This window comes from Xyrauchen texanus, chromosome 17 (assembly GCF_025860055.1).
Source record: "Xyrauchen texanus isolate HMW12.3.18 chromosome 17, RBS_HiC_50CHRs, whole genome shotgun sequence".
NCBI classification, from domain to species: domain Eukaryota; kingdom Metazoa; phylum Chordata; class Actinopteri; order Cypriniformes; family Catostomidae; genus Xyrauchen; species Xyrauchen texanus.
In genome coordinates this window covers 29,328,294-29,347,924 of record NC_068292.1, presented here as the reverse complement: position 1 = coordinate 29,347,924, position 19,631 = coordinate 29,328,294, and positions in this window count along the sequence as shown.

Genomic DNA, 19,631 nt, shown 5'->3' with positions numbered 1-19,631 from the left:
GCCTTGCCATTACCGAGTGTTTTGTGCGTCCGTGCGTAAAAAGGTGAAGTGTTGTTTTGGAACTGTTTACACATTTGGAGATTTAAATATGGTGAAACGGACGCGAAAAACAGGATTTTCACCCCAGGATGTGATATAAGAAGGTTAAATTAAGAGTTTGGAGATTAAATTTCTGAAAACAATACGGATAATTCGGAGGCAGAGGAAATGTTTATGGAGAGATGAGACATTGCTCTGGACAAGTAAGTGTTTTCTTGTGTTTTATAACATATATTACTGTATATTCCGCATAAATAAGCTTTAGTTTGAATAATGAATACACATTTTGTAATTACCCTTTGTCGTGTGTTTCCTCAGTGAGTGTTTGAACCGTTTGTGCGTGTTTTTTGTATTTGTTTGTGCGTGTGTGAGGTTTTAGTTCATTGTTTGTTTCAGATCTATTGACATGCTATATAGATGTTTTGTATATTTACTGTAAATATGTATTTATATATATATATATATATAAATGGACATAAAATACATATATAAATAAATCAATAAATATAAGTTGAAAATAAGAATATATGTTGTGTTTGAGAGTCTATTTGTTACAATGCGGGGAGGTGGGGGAGGGGTAGGCCCATCTATTTGTTACAATGCTGAATTCATGGGGGAGGTGTAGGCCCATCTATTTGTTCCATAGTACATTGGCAAAGTATACAGTATTTACAGTAAATATACATACAATAATACATATTTACACAGTCGAAAAGAAAAACTAAATATATATATATATATATATATATATATATATATATATATATATATATATATATATAGAATACAGAAAAGATGGAAAAGTTGTGTCTAGCTTTGTAAATTACATTTATTTATTCTCACTGAATCAGATAGCGATTGGGAGCCGGATACTTCTCCCCCACTCAGCAAGCGGCCACATAAAGTGGAGCAGCAGGACAGCACCTCATCAAGAGAGGAGGGCTTTCAGAGAGACCCTTGCTGAAGAACTGGCAGAGTTGGGGTCTCAATCCACAGCCAGACCCGTATCTCCTGCTCCACGAAGAGCACATCACAGGCCGTTGCACATCACCAAATCTTGCACCGCTGGTCGTCTGAAGTGCAGGCAGTGTCATGCAAAGACACCAGTGAAGTACTTCTGTGATGTGCCTTTGTGCTTTGTACCCAAATGTGACTGCTACAATGACTGGCATGTTGCTAGAAACATGTACAATTTTATAATGGTTTGTAAATACTTTGTGTAAAAATTCATGTAAATAGTTTGTTGTGTATTTTTTATATAAACAAATTGTCCACCATAGCACTAGTTTTTACTCTTTTATATGCACAACATTTAGTTTCAAGAAGGGAAAAGGCACTCTAATGTGTTTATGCATCAGTTACTCTGTGTCAGCAAAACTAATAGTGGATCTGGATATGGAATATGATAGCTCTAAGTGTCATCTTTCATTAGAGCCCAAAATTATGACTGTACGTTGAAGCATTCAAAAGTAGGAGCCTTTTTGTCCTAGGTTACCAAAGGGTCCTTTTGGAGTATCCAAAAGGCACTTTTGTAAAACACCTGGGTGTACCCTTAGAAAAACATGTGTAAAATATTCATTTTTTATGGTATTGTTATAACATTTGAACTTGGACTAGGTAAGGCTTCATGCTGTGATCCCATTGTGTTCTCAAGCTAATAGCTACAAGTTATAGTCATCTGCAGGCATCTGTATGCAAAAAAAAATTTCAGGCGGAAAAACAAACTTCTATTTCATTGTGTTCAAACTTCTATTACTCAAAATCAGTAGCACTTACAGTAATTCTGACTGCTGGGGAAAAAACTTCAGAGTGTCCCCTTTCAAATGTGACCAAAACCATGCATGTACTCCAAAAGGTTCAAGAACAGCTTTAAATTTACTTTGGGTATGCCTTGATTAGGTGTTTTAGGCTAATTTTACCGGATTGGGAAGATAAGTATAGCTTTCAGCTTAGTTTAGCTATTTTTGTCTGTAAAGTAGTTAGTATCTTAGTTAGCTACTTAACAAGCTACTAGATACTAAAAGACCCTATTCTCAGTAGTGAAACATGTACAGTATGTTTAGTGTGCTTTGAAATGACAGCCTGTAATGCCTACCATGTTACCTCAGATGGTGACTTTGAGATATTGTCTATAATAAATTGATTACCTTAACAGTTTGTTAGACATCACATTGTTATCTTTACATTCTAATTGTCAGTTTCCAATATTAATTAATTGAGCAGCCCCCATTTATTTCACTGCAAACCCATTCTAAAGAGTCTATAAACAGGGCTACTGATATTTCTGCTCTTGCCTTACTAATCCATCCAATTTTGTCATGCCAGTGTGTTGGAAACATACTGCATTGTACAATCAATCTTTGATACACCTATTTCTGCTACTTGCTCATTCATTATTGCGACTAAGCACTGCGATATGCACATCACTGACAGCACAATTTGGATTGGACTAAAGAGTAGGAGAACTACTGTGCTAGTCCAGCACAACAACTCTCTTGGCCTTGTTCCTCAGCCAGAAGCTATACTGGCCTTATCTCAGCTTGAGCTCTGAAAAAAGAGAATCTCTTCCTGACAAGCCTGCTGAAGATAAAATTATCATATTTCACACCCATGTCTCTCACAATCTGGCAAACAGAGAGCAGGTGGTTTGCTCTCAGGGGAATCTGTGCCTGATGCACAGCACTATATCACCAAGCCACATCTATCAATTCCCTCTTCTGCCTGGAGAGAAATGTTACAAGTGTGCCATTGTAGTCAAGTTTTATGAGACTTATCTAAATCAACTTGTCATGAAGTGTTGACAAATTCGAAAGAAACCTCTTTGGTTTTACTGCATGCTGAGAGACAAGCAGAAAAAAAGCTGCTTGTTCGATTACAGACTAAATGGCCACATAAGATTTCTTTTGCTAAAATCTACAGTCAGTATGCTGTTGGTTTCCTCTGAAGAAGGACAAGGTTAAATATCATTTTTAAACAGGTAAACTGCACAAACTTGTGATGTGACTTAAAAAATGGCTTCAACAAATCTCATGCTGTAGAAAACAAATCCTAGTTTCACAAACAGATATAAAACAAACAACAGCAGAATATCTTGACAGTAGTGACTTTCTACCTTTGTAGAATCAGCTATGCTTAATCAAAACCAGTTTATAAATGCTGTCAGCAAAAATAAATATTATCCCTTTTTTCTCTCATCTACCTTTACAAATAATGCTTACACCAGCTGTTGGTTCAAGCATAAATCTCTCTCTCTCTCTCTCTCTCTCTCTGAATGTGTGAGTCTTGCTTTCATAAGAAAACACACATATTTAGAGCTGATCTACAGTTAGACATCATGTTGAATAAGACCACTCTATAGATAACACGTTTATTTTAAGCCCTTTTATTTTCACTGCCAGAGAAGTGCTTTCTGCTGTAGCAACTTCAACTATGGAATAAAAAGGTACATCATTTAATAGATATTGCTAGGTTAGGAAAAATATAGACTTCTCCCATAGATATTCTACTTGAGAAAATGGAGACTTTTGCTGTTTCTCAGACCTTTCTCCTGAGACCCTAGTGATCTCAAATGTGTCTCTTCAAGAAGTTTTAAGAAGAGATCTTAACAATGTATCAAACTGATTTACCAAAATAGCAAAGTCTAGATATTGACATACTTCTCATCCAGTTCGAACAAATTATCTGAGCTATGCTAACCACATTAATTTTATTGCTCTATATTGTTACTGTAAGTCAGCATTTGTTTTTTCTTGTGTCTATTTGTAATTCTCTTTAGGAATTTTTGGAGATATGTTTGAGACAAAGTTGATAACCAAGTAACTTTACTGAACTCCTGTCTCTTGAGATTTAAAAGTGCAGTCTCTGAGCAATACAATTTTCCCATGTGCTTTTTTTTTTTTGGTTTTAAAAATTAATATCCAATTACTGCTTTTCTTATTACAAGCATTGGAACCATTGTAGTTATCCAACATTGTCATCACTGATATATACTTTAATGTGTCAAGCGAGTCATACATTTTTCTCTGGCTCTGAAGTTTTGACAAGGCAAAGGAAATATTGGCTAAATAGATATTGGCATCACAAAGAGATTGCCTTCCCAGGAAATATTAGAATTTTCAGCACACTCCCACAGAATTTCCATACCCACTTGACAAGTGACATCCATCAGTTGTGCCTCAGTGCGGTGTAAACCCCACCCCTCCAAAAGTTGCAATTACTGCTCAGACCAATGCACAAAATAATTAGGGAGAAATATGTTATTCTCTGACATCATTTTACTTCATTCTCTTATTAAGCTTCATCCATCTTAAATAGTCATGGCTGACTGTTTCCTTTTTGTCAAACCCAGGCTCAGAACCGCAACCCACATTCATTTCAATACCTGTTCAGTTTGGACAGAGATAGTATATAGAAGACGGGACACAGGTTGAGAATTGAAAGGGACAAAAATTGAATTGGAACACTCAATACTGGCAGCTGTAAGAATGGGCAACATGGTCTCATGACAACTCATGTGATAACAAATGAGTAATAATTCTTACGAAATGGTGAAATGTATGGCTTTCCTCGTTTCAACAAACAATTTCAAATCGACACAAGACAGGCATGACATTTTAGCTTGCCTCCTATCCAACACTTTATTTTTAAGAGAAGAATGTCTACGAACAAATTTGTTTACTCATATTTATTTATGTAATACAAGTGAATGATGCACTGTACTGTATGTCAGTAACCTGTAATATGCTTCACTTGTCTCATTCCAAACCCCAATGATTTATTTCTTCTGTGGTACACAATTTATTTTCCAATTAAAATCACGGTTAGCTTAATGATTTGGATAAGGGGTTCAACGTTATGTTTAGGTTTATGTACTATATGGGTTAAACTTAGGAAAAAATGTAATAACATTGTTTGTTGGTTTGTGTATACTTCTTTATTGGAGTTAAAATATTACAATTGTACAAAACACGAGGAATTGTACAATTGCTTATGATTTCTCTGTTCCGTTCTATTTTTACAACTTGTCATGAGACACGATTGAAATGGGAGTCCTACCTTTCAGTTAAAAGAGCCAGTTGAATATTTGAGTTTGTTTACTCCAGAATGTGTATGCACGTTAACTGGATTACTGTCCATCATTTTATATCATTCATTTAGTTAAATCTGAGTCATGGGTGGAAATATTGCAGTAACTATAAAATACACACTTCTCTCTCTCTTTTTTAGCTGTCAGTGTTGGTGTAGTTATTGCGTTTTTCCATTGTACGGCAGCATAGTTGATTTAATTGCTTATTTGATACAGTAGGGAAAGATGCGGTAAGATGCCCCCATTAAGAACAATGTTAATTTTCTTTTAAATTGTAACATATATTGATAGCATGTACAGGATGATGATGCATCATCCAACATATTATCAAGGGTAATAAATAGAAACATTTGCTTATTTTGATGTCATAGCACAAAGTAAAAAATTATGAAAGGGCCATCTTACCTTCCCCCAGGGGATGTCTTTCCCCCATCTTCCCCATATATTATTAAAACGTAGACTTGATAAACAGTTTTGGAAACTGTGGTCTTTCTTCATTCAAATAAATAGGAGTTGTACTTGTGTACCTATTACTTAGATAGAAAATAGCTGTCTGGGGGTAAAACCAAGATGGTTGATGAGGGGACTAACATGACTTGAGGAGACTTTGGACAGGGAAAGGCACAGCAAAAGGAAATTAATGTGCCTCTTTCAGCAACAGGCTTGTGAATATGGTAGAGCTTCATTGCTAGGATTAATTAGTTGGATTTGTATGACAATGGGGATGGTGACATATGCTCTGGTTATGGCAGTAAGTGTTAATGAGCTTTGGTTCAACAGGCAGAGAATGTCGAGTCCATCTATAACAGTGAAGACAAAGGCTGCATGCTGTCTCAACACAGTGAAAGGTCTGGGTGTTTACATTTCTTATAAAAGACTGTGATCCTTAATCGTGTCTTTCTGACATATGGCAACATGTTTTGCACAATGGCAGGATTTCGTGCTCGCATATTGAAGACGAATGTGTTGGAGAGTGGAATACTTAAGGTCCATCTGTTCGTCCACACAGAGTTTCATTCCAAGGCTACAGTAGACTTGACTTTATTTATGGTGCTTTCTAAAGCAAGCATCACTATTACTATTGCTCATACTTACGGTTAAGTATTTGAACAAACCCAGACCCTCAGCTTTCAAATTTTTACTAATAAGGAAATTAAATATGCCTCATATTATACAGCTATTTAAGGGAGAGTGTGATATTGCTTTTCAAAATTATGGGCTAAAAAATCCCATAGACTTACATAAGAGGAGGGAACAGAGACATATGGGGACCAGAATATCATAGAGACTTAGGGGTTGTATCATTTGACATCAGCCAGTCACCTAGCAACCACCCAGAGCTTTGTGGCAGTGAGTTTTGCATGGGCAATCAAAACTTACATTTTCTTCAGAAAATTGTCTATTTTAGATTCTACTGTAACATATAGCTCAGTATGCTCTGAGAATAAGATCCTTCATAATTATCATAGGGATATTTTGACTTGACCCACAAACAAACAGTGTTAGCCTTGAGTAACTTTGTGTTATATGCCTAATAGGGCTTCAGTTTCAGACCTAAAAAATGCAGGTTTGGTGGCTCATTAAATATTCACTGGAAAAGCTAGGTTCAGGAGCTTCAGGAGGCAATGAGTAACTATAATCACCAAAGCCATTTTCAGACAAATACATGCACATAATTATAAGACACTCAAGGGTGGATCAGCTATAAATAGAGCATCAACTCCAGATTGATTTGAGATAGAGCTCTGGATCTGATATAGCTGATAACTCTTTGGCAAAACTGCATGTCTTTTTTGCTGGTATTCATGATTGACTCAGTAGATGTGTGCTCTAATTTAAATCAGTCTTGTAGAATTCAATCCATGTTGACTGGGTTGGGAGAAAATGACCTGGACTCAGGTCAACTCTAATTTGATCTCTTCAATACCACCATTGCAAGACCACAGTTTAATACATAGGTCTGTGAATGTGAAAATCTTTATAATTGGTGGGATGGCCCCCATACTTTAAACATTTTCTCCATTCATCCCATTACTTTTTTTTACAGATCCATACCCTAAAGGGGTAATATCTTGCTTTTTTTATTATTTAATTTCCCCCCTGAGGCCCACTTATAATGTTAGTGATATTTTTTTGTGCCAGAAACTTTTTATATCTTTTTGTTAAGACCATTTTCTTTTTGGCTCTTCAAATTAAACAGGAAAATGAAATTACTCTGTGCTTTAAGGAATTTGACTGGTGGAAGTGGGAAGTGTTATTATGCTATGTGCATGTGTGAGTTCATTTTTGGGTGAAATTTCCACAGAGTGGTGCCAAAAGCTAGCTGTGACGCAAGGTGTTTTTAGTTGTAAAACATGTTATACACTGATCAGTCACAACATCAAAACCACTTGCCTAATATTGTGTTGGTTCCCATTGTGCCTGTTATTTATTTTATTAATGTTATGCCCTAGAGGGGGGCATGGGTACCTCAATGAGTATTGACCCACTACCACCCCTGAAGTCGCGAGTTTGTATCTAGGGTGTGCTGAGTGACTCCAGCCAGGTCTCCTAAGCAACCAAATTGGCCCAGTTGCTAGGCAGGGTAGAGTCACACGGGGTAACCTACTTGTGGTCTCGATTAAGTGGTTCTCACTCTCAATGGGGCACATGGTAAGTTGTGCGTGAATCGTGGAGAGTAGCATGAGCCTCCACATGCTGTGAGTCTCGGCGGTGTCATGCACAGCGAACCACATCATAAGATATGCGGATTGACTGTCTCAGAGTCGGAGGCAACTTAGACTTGTCCTCCGCCACCCGGATTGAGGTGAGTAACCACGCCACCTGGAGGACCAGGTAAGCGGTGGAAATTGGGCATTCCAAATTTGGGGAGAAAAGGGGATATATATATAAACAAATACAAAAAAATTATATGCCTTTGCCCCAACCCTAAACCTAACCGTCAGTGGAGTAAAATGTTTATCTTAGAGCAAAAATACAACCTCTGAATTGCACTTATCTTACTTTTTTGTTTTCATGGGATGAGAACCTGTGTCTCTGCAGTGTTTTGTCTCTGCTCATGCAACATGCCATCAATAGCACCACAAGAAAAATAAATCCATTTGAACTAAGCCAAAGATTTCTGATGGGAGATGCTTGTCAGAAATGGGGTCGATGTCAGGGTACAGGAACATTCGGTAGCATAATGTTGAGTTAACGTGTGATCATTTTGGGTTAAACCCTGATGGTAACTGCTGCAAATGCAGCATTCTGGGAGCAAAAACCATCTTTCTCCATTGACAGCCATTCAAAAGTAGCCATATAATCTGATTTATTATATTTTTTACAAACAACATATTATATTAATATTTCATTTTATTTAAGTATATCTGGGCCTCTATTTTTTTCTGTGTGTTGCCATTCATATCAAGCTTAGTATCTTTGCACATAAAGGGCTTGGGACCATGTTCATTCTTGTGGTGCCATCAGCCAGTCAGCATTGTCATGACATCATTATTCTTTGGCTCATGAGTTTGACATGATGTTTAGATCTAGAGGTGATTTGCTAAAAAAAAAAAATTTTAAATAACAATTCTGATAACTGAGTGTTCATGGAATCAGAGTGTTCATGGAAAGATGGCAGTATTCAGGTCACATATTTCCTGGGGTGTCTGTACCAGCTGAGCAAAAGCCATTGAGATGAATATGAATGCTAAAGGATAGTCCTCTTCAAGTAATATAGGCCTCATTGGATGGCCAAACCATCCTTTTCCACCAACCCCAACATTACGCTATTAAACAAGATACTGAAACCCAGCCTGTTCAATCAGCTACTGTGCTCCGATCTTTTCTCTTCTGGATTTGTTAATGAAAACTTTATCCGCACCATCAAATCCTTAAAACACATTTCTTTTTATAACTGTTGTAATCAGGTTTTAATGCTTAATTATTGTGTACTGCATATACATTCTCAGGATCAATTTGTTTATATAAGCTTTCAGTGACAGATTTGATATGTACTATTTGTATTTTTGTTTACTCTGGATGCTCCTCAGACTGCAATAAATAATTTGTTTTTGTGCCGCTCGTTAACATGGCCTTCAGTCTGTTCTTTAGCATACACACCAGCATCTACATGTACAAACAACACACAAGAACAAAGCATGTGTAAGAATAAACAAACATCAAAAGGTCTGAAAATCTGCCACTCTCCGAAACATGGTGAGTGGTCGTTATAGAGCTGTGGCTGAAATTAGCTTGACTGTATAGTATTGAATACGCTAACGTGCGTCTTTGATTCTTATGTCTGAGATATTCTGTCTCTCTTTTTTTGTTGTTGTTCTGTTTGTTTGAAGTTTGACCCCTGTTCCTTGCAACCAGACATTTCTCTCTCTTCCCTGTCTGTGTCTGGAGCATAATTAGCATCAGGTTCTTTTTTACGTACACTTTAGCTTTTGAAGCTTCTGCTTCCCCCCTTTCCCCCCAAAGACAGTGAGAAAGACGGTCTGATCTTTCTTGATTGTTCCCTGGAGTTCTCTCAACTGTGGAAAAACATGTCATTTGGCTGTCTATCAACAAACCTGTGAAATCAACTTCAATCAAGATTAAAATCCAAATGTAAGATACCATACATAACAACAGCCTTGATTTTAATGCCTCCTACACACTACACGACTTTCAAAGGCGTCGGATTGTGGTACCGTTCATATTACACAACTGTCTGTCTTATCATGGAAGTCGTAAGGTTTTCAAATTACACGAGGGATTAGTGACAGGGGTGAACATATTACAAAACATTTCACTATTGACGAATCCCTGACAATTCTGCTTGGATTCCAAATGACATTTTACAACAGAGTATATGCGCGAGAAGTGATACGAGATTTATACAACAAATTTTGGTTGAATTAATCTTGAGAACTGTGTTCTCAGGGTTAAAACCCTGGTCTTAACCTCCTCAACTGAAATATATATATATGTATATATAACTATTTAAAACAAGAAAGAAAACAAATGTATGATCATATGTTATATTCTGATCATTTCATATTCTGAAATGTTATGCATTTCAGAATATGATGTGTATGTTTTTAATCGCCTTTACATAATGTGTAAAGGCATCATATATTTTATTGGTTACAATATGAAAAAGTACCTCCTACTGAAAAATCTACCTATTTGCTTACCTGAAAATAGGTAGATTTCTCTCCAACTCTTCTCTTTCTCCACCCGGTTGTGGTACAGTTCAGAGGAAACATAAAATCTGGTGCTCCTGCTAATTTTCCAAACATTTTTCCTCCATTCCTCCAGCCATGCTAGTTGATGTTCTGTTGCAGGTACATCAGGACTCCTCCCACCAAAACTTCCCATGCCCCGTTTCTTGATCTCTGATTGGCTGTAGGCCAATGCTGCAGTTGTATTCAGTCAAAACACATTTCACATTGCCCGATTTGCAATCGCAGACAGCTCGAGATATTTAACATGCTAGATATCTTGCTGAAATCAGCAAACACGTCAACGCTTCTCTCAGATCGTGTCTTTGATAATTAATACATTACGTTCTGATTTACCTATGATTTCGGCTTTTGTTGGCGATCTCAAAACTGTTGGCGACTGAAAATCGGGCCTAAAATTGTGTAGTGTAAACTTGGCATAATTTCGATTTGCAGAAATCAGTTCCATAACACATTGTAAATATTAGGAAAGAACTTGTGGAGAGGAAAATGTCCTCACTGCTTAAAATGTATATTGTACAAAAACAAAAACATGTGGCAAAGTCTGGCTTGGCTTTTACTCAAGATCTCAATAGGATGATATTGTACAATCTGACAAGCCACAGACAAAAAGAACATATACAATTGCACAGCATACACATTTTTGTACTGGAGAAACAGTCTTTACTGACTGTGTTGTTGGATAAACTGTTGTCCAAATGTGAGGAAGTATATGACTGCCGGCAAAATCTGTGTTACTGTAGGTTTTGGACAGTGCAGCAGTGTTTTGAGTGAGATGCTCCCAGTGTGTGGCAAGGAGAAAGGGGAAGTGACTCAACAGCTTCAGGCTGCCTGGCAGAGGCATTTAGGGTGGTGAGGGTGAGGTCAGCCAGCATGGACGGAGCTGACAGCAGACAGTGCCAGCTTGGCTCAGGGGCTCGGAACACGCTGCTAGCACTCCCTACAGAAATACAGAGTGACCACTATCCTCAGGAAGGGAGAAAGAGAGAGAGAGGGAAACAAAGAGAGGGGTGAGGTGATAAATGTTTGTGTATGTGTGTACTGTATGTGTGAGAGAGATAGTTAGGAGGCAGGACAGCGAGTGAGTGAAAACAGGAAGAAATGAAGGCCAAATCTGCTGCCCCAGAGTCTGCAGGCAATGGAAAGAGGGTAAAGACAAAAGAACAAACAAAAGGCAAAGCTGCAGAGATGCATGGCTGCAGGTTGTTGACATTTAGCTGAGCTCAGTCCTCTATGTTTCCTTTCAGATAATGCATTGGCTTAAGCAACAGTGTGGATCATCAAGCAAAGAGGCAGATTACTCAGCTAAATCAACTCTTCTGAATTCATTAATGTCTGAAGAATGCCTTTATTTGCTGTTTAAATACATTTGCTTTGCTGCAGCACTTTTGGATCTGATACACTCATCCATATGAGATACTAAAGATCTGGGAAAGTCAGCCGCAAATTACAGAATGTCAAGAGCAAATGGGAAAACGTCACTCAGCGTTACTTTGTGTTATATAGAGCATTATCAGATATTTCTTATTGCTCAAATGGTTAGTTCACCCAAAAAATTAAAATTCTCTCATCCTTTACTCACCCTTATGCCATCCAAGATGTGTATGATTTTCTTTCTTCAGCTGAACATAAAGATTTTTAAAAGAATATCTCAGTTACTCACAATGCAATTCAATAGGTAACAAAATTGTGAAGATCAAACATGACTATAAAGGCAGCATAAAAGTAATCCACAAGACTCCAATGGTTAAATCTATATCTTCATAAGCAATATGATAGGGTGAGAAACAGAACAATATTTCAGCCCTTTTTACTGTAAATTCTCCCCCCCTGCCCAGGAGGTTGTGAGATGCAAGAGAATGCGGATCGCCAATAACAAAAGAAGAAGAATGTGAAAGTGAAATTTGAGATAGTATAAATATATAGTGTTGTAAAATATAAAGATATGGGGAAAAAAGGACCTTCCCATTTAATTGGAGCTTCATAGATTTGGTACCCATTCACTTGCAATGTATGGGCCTACAGAGCTGAGATATTTTTCTAAAAACCTTTTCTGGGAAGACATGAGGGTGAGTAAATGATGAGAGAATTTTCATTTATGGGTGAATTCTTCCTTTAAGTGAGTTTGTGTGACTGTAGCACAACTCAAAATATATTTGATTTATTGGGCCTTCATTTGAACTCTGGAGGGGGTTGATACCAACTGTAATAACAATCTGTTATGTACAGTAACAGCTGGCACATTCTAAAGACTTTTAGAAGACTTTGTTTTGACTGACACAATCTTAAATGTGTTATATCCTACCCATATAATTAATATGTTTTTCTTTACACTCCAGTTATACTTTCATGGTTATTTCCACCAAAAACTGTCTTAGGGGGGCCTGGGTAGCTCAGTGAGTAAAGACGCTGACTACCACCCCTGGAGTTGCAAGCTCGAATCCAGGGTGTGCTGAGTGACTCCAGCCAGGTCTCCTAAGCAACCAAATTGGCCCGGTTGCTTGGGAGGGTAGGTCATTATAATGTGGTTCTCGCTTTCGTTGGGGCGCGTGGTGAATTGTGCGTGGATCGCAGAGAATAGTGTGAAGCCTCCACATGCGCTATGTCTCCACTGTAACACACTCCACAAGCCACGTGATAAGATGCGCGGATTGACGGTCTCAGAAGCAGAGGCAACTGTGATTCATCCTCTGCCACCCGGATTGAGGCGGACCACGAGGACCTAGAGCACATTGGGAATTGCCGCATTGGTGGATTATTCCAGTTCCTGTTTTGATTCCTTTTAATGATTCTGGTTCTTTAACAGTTCCATTAATGATTCTTTTCAAAAAATTGAGGAAGAAATATTTGGTCATAAGAAATGCAGTTCTTATTGGATTGACTGCCCTCAGCAGCCTGATAACAAATTATGAGATTTCATATTTCAACAGAACAGATTCTTGAGGAATTTGTTTAAACAGACATAAGATTTTTTAGAAGCTGATACTCTCATGTTATTAAAGGGAAAATGCACCCAAATTTAAAATTCTTTCACCATTTATGCTGCCTCATATTGTTCCAAACCCCTATGACATTTTGTTAGAGTACCAATACAATGAAAGTGGTTGGGGACTAGTGCCAAAAGGTTCCAAGTGCCAAAAGGACAAAAAGTAGCATAAAAGCATCCTTACAGTTGCCCATTTGACTAATGCAGTAAATACTGTATAAGTCCTCTGAAGCCATTTAATATCTTTGTGTGAGGAACAAAATAAATGTAAGTCATTATTCACTGAATATCTTGATGACAGCTGTGGTCACCATTCACTTTTATTGTATGGAATATAGTAGCTTGACTATTCTGCAATGATTGGCTTCTTTTGAAATCTGTGTAGTAGACAGGTTTAGAAAGGAGTGAGTAGATAATGACAGAATTACCATGTTTGGGTGAACTATTCCTTTAAGAGTTTTAGTTTCCTCTGTCCTGCCCTTCTGTAGAATTTTCTCCAGTTTATAGATTGTCGTCTTTATACATTTTAATGTGGCATTGGTAAATGACCATTTCAATCCAAAAATTGTTTTCCGCTTCTCTCCCTGGAGCAGGTTCTGTCTTTGCAAAATGGGGCCGCAGGGTTGAGATGTCACCACATGCTCTGCTTCCCATGTCTTTGCCCTGACTCTACTGTTTTCTCACTGACATTTGCATGGAAATTGTTTGGAGGTTTGTGCAGAGTATCAGCTGTACCACTGGCTGACATCCAGATGTGGCCTATGAACATAAACTGTTTTCTTAGTCAGTATGTTTGTCTTGAACAGTGTCTGAAACATAAAAAAGATCAATTAACTTGAGAAGCAAAATTCCATACAACATTAATATGTGTTTTCAGAGAATACACTGTACTGTATATTTCATTTGAAAAAATTCTAACCCCATTGGCAAATTGTTTATTTTTTTTATTTTATTTATATTTTTTTCATTTAAATTTTTTCCATCTTAAAATAAGAAAAACATATTTATAAGTGTAACGCTTCCTTCCCGTTAGGTAAGTCCCTGACCCTAACCTATTTGATGGAAGGAGCACCAGGTTCTTTTAGATTTAGCCTCTTGACTATCACTTTCTAATAACCCCAATTTCAGAATTATTAAGTCCCCAGACATATGCACCTGAACGCAAAACGTATAATAAACAATTATATTTATTTACATAAAAAGATAAACATAATCAAATAAACAATCTAAATAAAAATATATATATTTATCTTACCCTTTATAAAAAACAAATTACCTTTTCTTATATTTCAACCCTTTAGGCGTTCCATACATTCACAGGAACATACACTAAACCAAAAAATAACCTCTTTCGATGTTAATATAAAACTTAAATCCTTGTAAATATATAATAAACATAGATCAAATGTACATACAGTGGGCCCACACTCACACAAACACACACACACACACACACACACCATTGCAGGCCTGTGTTGTAGCTTGCGTTCGGAGTGGCCTTTGAAACTGTAAATTGGCCTCTTCACTCGTTTAGAGCCAACAAAACCATGAATTGAGTACCTGAAACTCCTCGATGTCCAATAATCAAGCTCTCACTGGATTTCAGCTTTCGCACCAGCTCACAGTCCTCCTCTCCAGTGAACTGCGATGAATCACGCGCCGATATAATTCAGTCTCTCTGCCTCTTCTTACCATCTGAATCCCCTGTAGCCAGAGGACCTTTGAGTGCATCCGGTGACTCAAAGAGCTATCTGGATTCTTCCAGTGTCTGAACAAATCCCTCGATGACTAAAACACACTTGTGCTTAGTATACAGAGTCAGAGTGTTCATATGCAAACCATCTTTATGACTTCCGTCAGTGAACATTGACACATGAAATCTTCAGGAGTTTTAGCGTCAGCTCACTCAACAAAACAAAAAAAACTCTTCTGTGTTATCTCTTCTCAATATAACAAAGATACGTATTTTTTTAAACAAAAAATACAGCGATTTACCTACTAATCATCTCTGTTCACAACTGCTCATCTCCGTTCTTTTTCTATCTCACATCTCTTCTCGTCTCTCTATATATAAAATCTTCACACACTCCCTTGATTGACATGTCAGGGCACTGTTAACATTTACCATGCATCAAATAAGGCGTACACGAACAAGGAATTAGCATCACATCACATCATGATGGACATACAAACTGATAATTACCACATGTTCGCACCAGTACATTTCACACAAACTATATACATTTTTGGGGTTTCCCTCAACGAGCCTTCCCATGAGCTCTTGGTTCTTTTACAGTAAATATCTTATATAACTGTGTTTAACAAAGTACACCCTCAAATTACAATTTATATCACAGTTTATTAGTCAAGAGATATTTTCAGCAACAACCCTCATATATTACACTTATGTTAACAAATCACTCTAACATAGTGCTATTATTTATTAACCCTATTTAACACAGGGTTACATAAGTTATAACTTCTAGGTTACTGTTGTAACCTCCGTTCCCTGATGGAGGGAACGAGACATTGTGTCAAGTGAAGCGACACTAGGGGACTTTCCTCGGTTACCTCTGCACTTGAGAAAAGGCCAATGAGAATTTGGCAGACAGAATTTGCACGTCCCTCCCCCAGACATACAGGTTTTGCACTTAGGAGCCGAGAATAAGGTTCGGCAATTGCTGTGGCTCAGTTCAGCGTTGTGGCCAGGGGGACACAACGTCTCTTTCCCTCCATTAGGGAATGGAGGTTACAACAGTAACCTAGACATTCCCCGTCTGTCGCTCACTTTGAATTGTGTTGATTGAAGTGACACTAGGTGTCCCTGTTTATTCACGCCATGTGCTGAACCATGTACATGCACTGCTGATGCAGGTACAGGTAGGCAGTTGCGTGCCAAAACAACTTTTCCCCAACGCCCCATAAAATCGTCATAAACTTTTTAGGTTCCCGGCATCCCGAAGGGGGAACAAAGCGACGTGCCAAGCATGGGAGCAGGCCGCACCAGCCACGCCTTTTCTCTCTCTATGTTTCTCGCATAGAGTTAAAGTGGCTGAGGCCATCTTACGCTATCACATGCATTGGGGAAGCCGTTCTTTTCCAACTCCTATTCTTTCACTGGGAAAAGACCCCGCAGAGACCACCACCTGCCCGGCTGGGGGGAGATAAAGAGTGGCGAAATATGTCCTGTGGGTTTTCAGACCACATGTCGAAATGGCATGGTGGTAGTTCCTACCTGCTGAGAGGGAGGAGTTGCTACAAACACAGCGACCGGTGGGCAGTGGGGACTTCCCAAGGGAGATGCGGGTCCACCTGTAGGGGGACCAAACTGCGGAAAATACACACAGGGGGATTAATCCACAAGGGCACATCCTGTGGAGCACCTATTCCAGTACAAGAGTAATTTTAGTACCCGTAGTGGGTACTAACGAACCATCCACAAACGCTGCCTCAGTGTGATCGTGGCACCATCTTTGACCATCAGGAGGGGAGAGAAATCGACCACATCCAGGAACTACACAGGTGTGGAATGGCATCTTTATAAAGACGCGTCCTGATAAGGACGTTCAACGCCAGCTGTGTATTGCTCAACGTCGAAGTGAGCGACAGATGGGGGAACAAGTTATACGGTTTGAAAACAGGTCTTATTATCTTATACAATTTTGATTTTTAGGTCAGTTTATCTTGTTTTAAAGTAATGTTCCAGGTTCAATACAAGTTAAGCTCAACAGCACAATGTTTTAGGGCAGTGGTGGCTCAGCGGTTAAGGCTCTGGGTTACTGATCAGAAGGTCGTGGGTTCAAGCCCCAACACCACCAAGACACCACTGTTGGGCACTTGAGCAAGGCCCTTGAACCTATCTGCTCCAGGGGTGCCGTATCATGGCTGACCCTGCACTCTGACCCCAGCTTAGCTGGGATATGTGAAAAATAAATAATTTCACCATGTATATGCAGAAATGTATGTATAATGTGTGACAATTGGTCAAATTAAATTAAATTAATTAAATTAAATTAAAATGTTGAGAACCACAAAAAAAAAAAAAAACTGTTACATTAAGGCCTTACAATGGAAGTGGGGCCAGTACATAAATGCTAAAATACACACATTTTAAAAAGTTTAGCCACAAGATTTGATCCTTTATGTAAGTTAACATGATTTTAGTGTGATAAAATCACTTACTAACCTTACTTTACTTGTGTAAAGTTACATCCAATACTGGGATTACAGGGATGTTGTAATATTGGATATAAATGTAACATGTAAGGTGTAACAATGTAGCTGGCAATGGCAATGACGAAGAGACGATGACGATGATTTGACGAGAACACAAGTGCAATTTATTTATATAAGTTAAATCCACAACCCTAACTATAAACGTGAAACATAAACATGAACATGACTATAAACTATGATTAGACATAAACTATTATTAGACAAACTTAGCTTCGCTTGACTATGAAGTAGAACATGAACTAGACTTGGCGGTCAACTTAACATAGAACAAATTACACCAACAATGATACATTAACAATACTCATCCCTGGACAATGGCAACATGAGGGCTTAAATACATGGACATGGGGGAACATAAACCAATGATCAAACAGAAAGCTAAACAAGATAACAGGACTAATAACCATAAATCAATGACAAACTAGAACTAATAACAAAGTAATCAAACAATGAACCAATGAAAACAAGACACATGAACATGGAGGGAAACAGGAACAAGGTAACAGGAACCAAACATGACATGAAACATGAACAAACATTTCAAAATAAAGGACATAAACAAAACATGAACAAAAACACATCTAGATGTTTCATAAGGTTTGTACAGTAATGAATTTATCACACTAAAATCATGTATGATGTTTATGTCTTGTGGCTTCTTGTTGTTTTTGGACTGCCCCCATTCACTTCCATTGTAAGATCCTTACTGTAACCACATTTGGAGGAACGAGTCTACATTACGCTAGAAATTCTGATGAGCTTAACTTATGTTGGACCCGGAACATGCCTTTAAGGATGTTTTAGATATTACTGAAAAACAAGACAAAAATATTGACAATTATTTTTTAATAAAGATTATGATGTCTCTCTCTCTCTAACTAAATAAATATACTCCAGGTTGGACAGTTATGTTTTTTGCCTCTGCACTCTCTCTCTTTCTCTCTCTCTCTCTCTCTCTCTCTCTCTCTCTCTCTCTCTCTACAGCTCTCTCTCTTTAACTCTCTGTAAGTACCCTAAGGCTCCACCCACAGATGCTGTTCTTCCGCTATTGTAGCAAATTAACACACTTGTCACCCAAGATTATGCCGTCAAACAGCAATTTTTTAGCAGCAGGAGTCTGACACAGCAGTGAATGAAGAAACTGCAGCGTCGTCATCTCTTTTAAAAATCAATAACGTGTGACCATCGGAGGAGAACGCCGTTGCAGCAGCGCAGTGACACTTGAGTTCCACAGCAGCCAGATGAGGAAATCTAGATTCGGCTCCATTTAAATTCTAGTACTATCATTCTTAGCCAATTTGCTCACAAGGTATTTTAAAATTCTCTGTTGCCATTTCATTCTGATGTTGACACACTATGTTCTGAAATAAAGGTTCTGATTCAGTCATTTTTAAAACTACAGGCCTGAAATCTATTGTCTAGTGCAAGGGACTTCAACCGGGGGTCCGCGGCAGTACTACAGGGGGTGTACCAATTCATGTTTGATCACAAACAAATTTTTGTTTTTTTATTTAAATATGGGTATAAAAATCAACAAAAAGTTACATTTAAATATAATATTTGATTCTTCACTTCTCTGTGTGTTGCTGCGGAAGAAGAACACACAACGTTACTTTATCATTCTGAGGTCCGTTAGCTTTCTCGTGGATCAGTATTGTCGCGCTTGTTTGAGTTACGTGCATCTGTTCACAAGTTTTTACTTCAGCACTGTGCAGAGCTGGTTTCAAAGTTCAATGACAATACCTGGATCACTAAACTGGCATATCTTCCAGATGTTTTCTCTGAGCTGAACAGATGCAACATTTCTATGCAGGGCCGTAATACACATGCCATTCAGCTCTATGACAAGATGGATGGTTTACTGAAGAAAATATGGAGCGAGCGAGTCAAGGAGGGACGTTTTTCCATGTTTCCATCAGTGTATGACTTGGGTGATTCTGCGGTGCTTTCACCTCAAGTGACGCATTTAATTATTGCGCACTTGGAGGTATTCGAGGGGCAATTTGGAAAGTATTTTTCTGAAGCTGAATCCTGGCGATTCTAAGAGACAAGACATGGATACAGTTTCCAT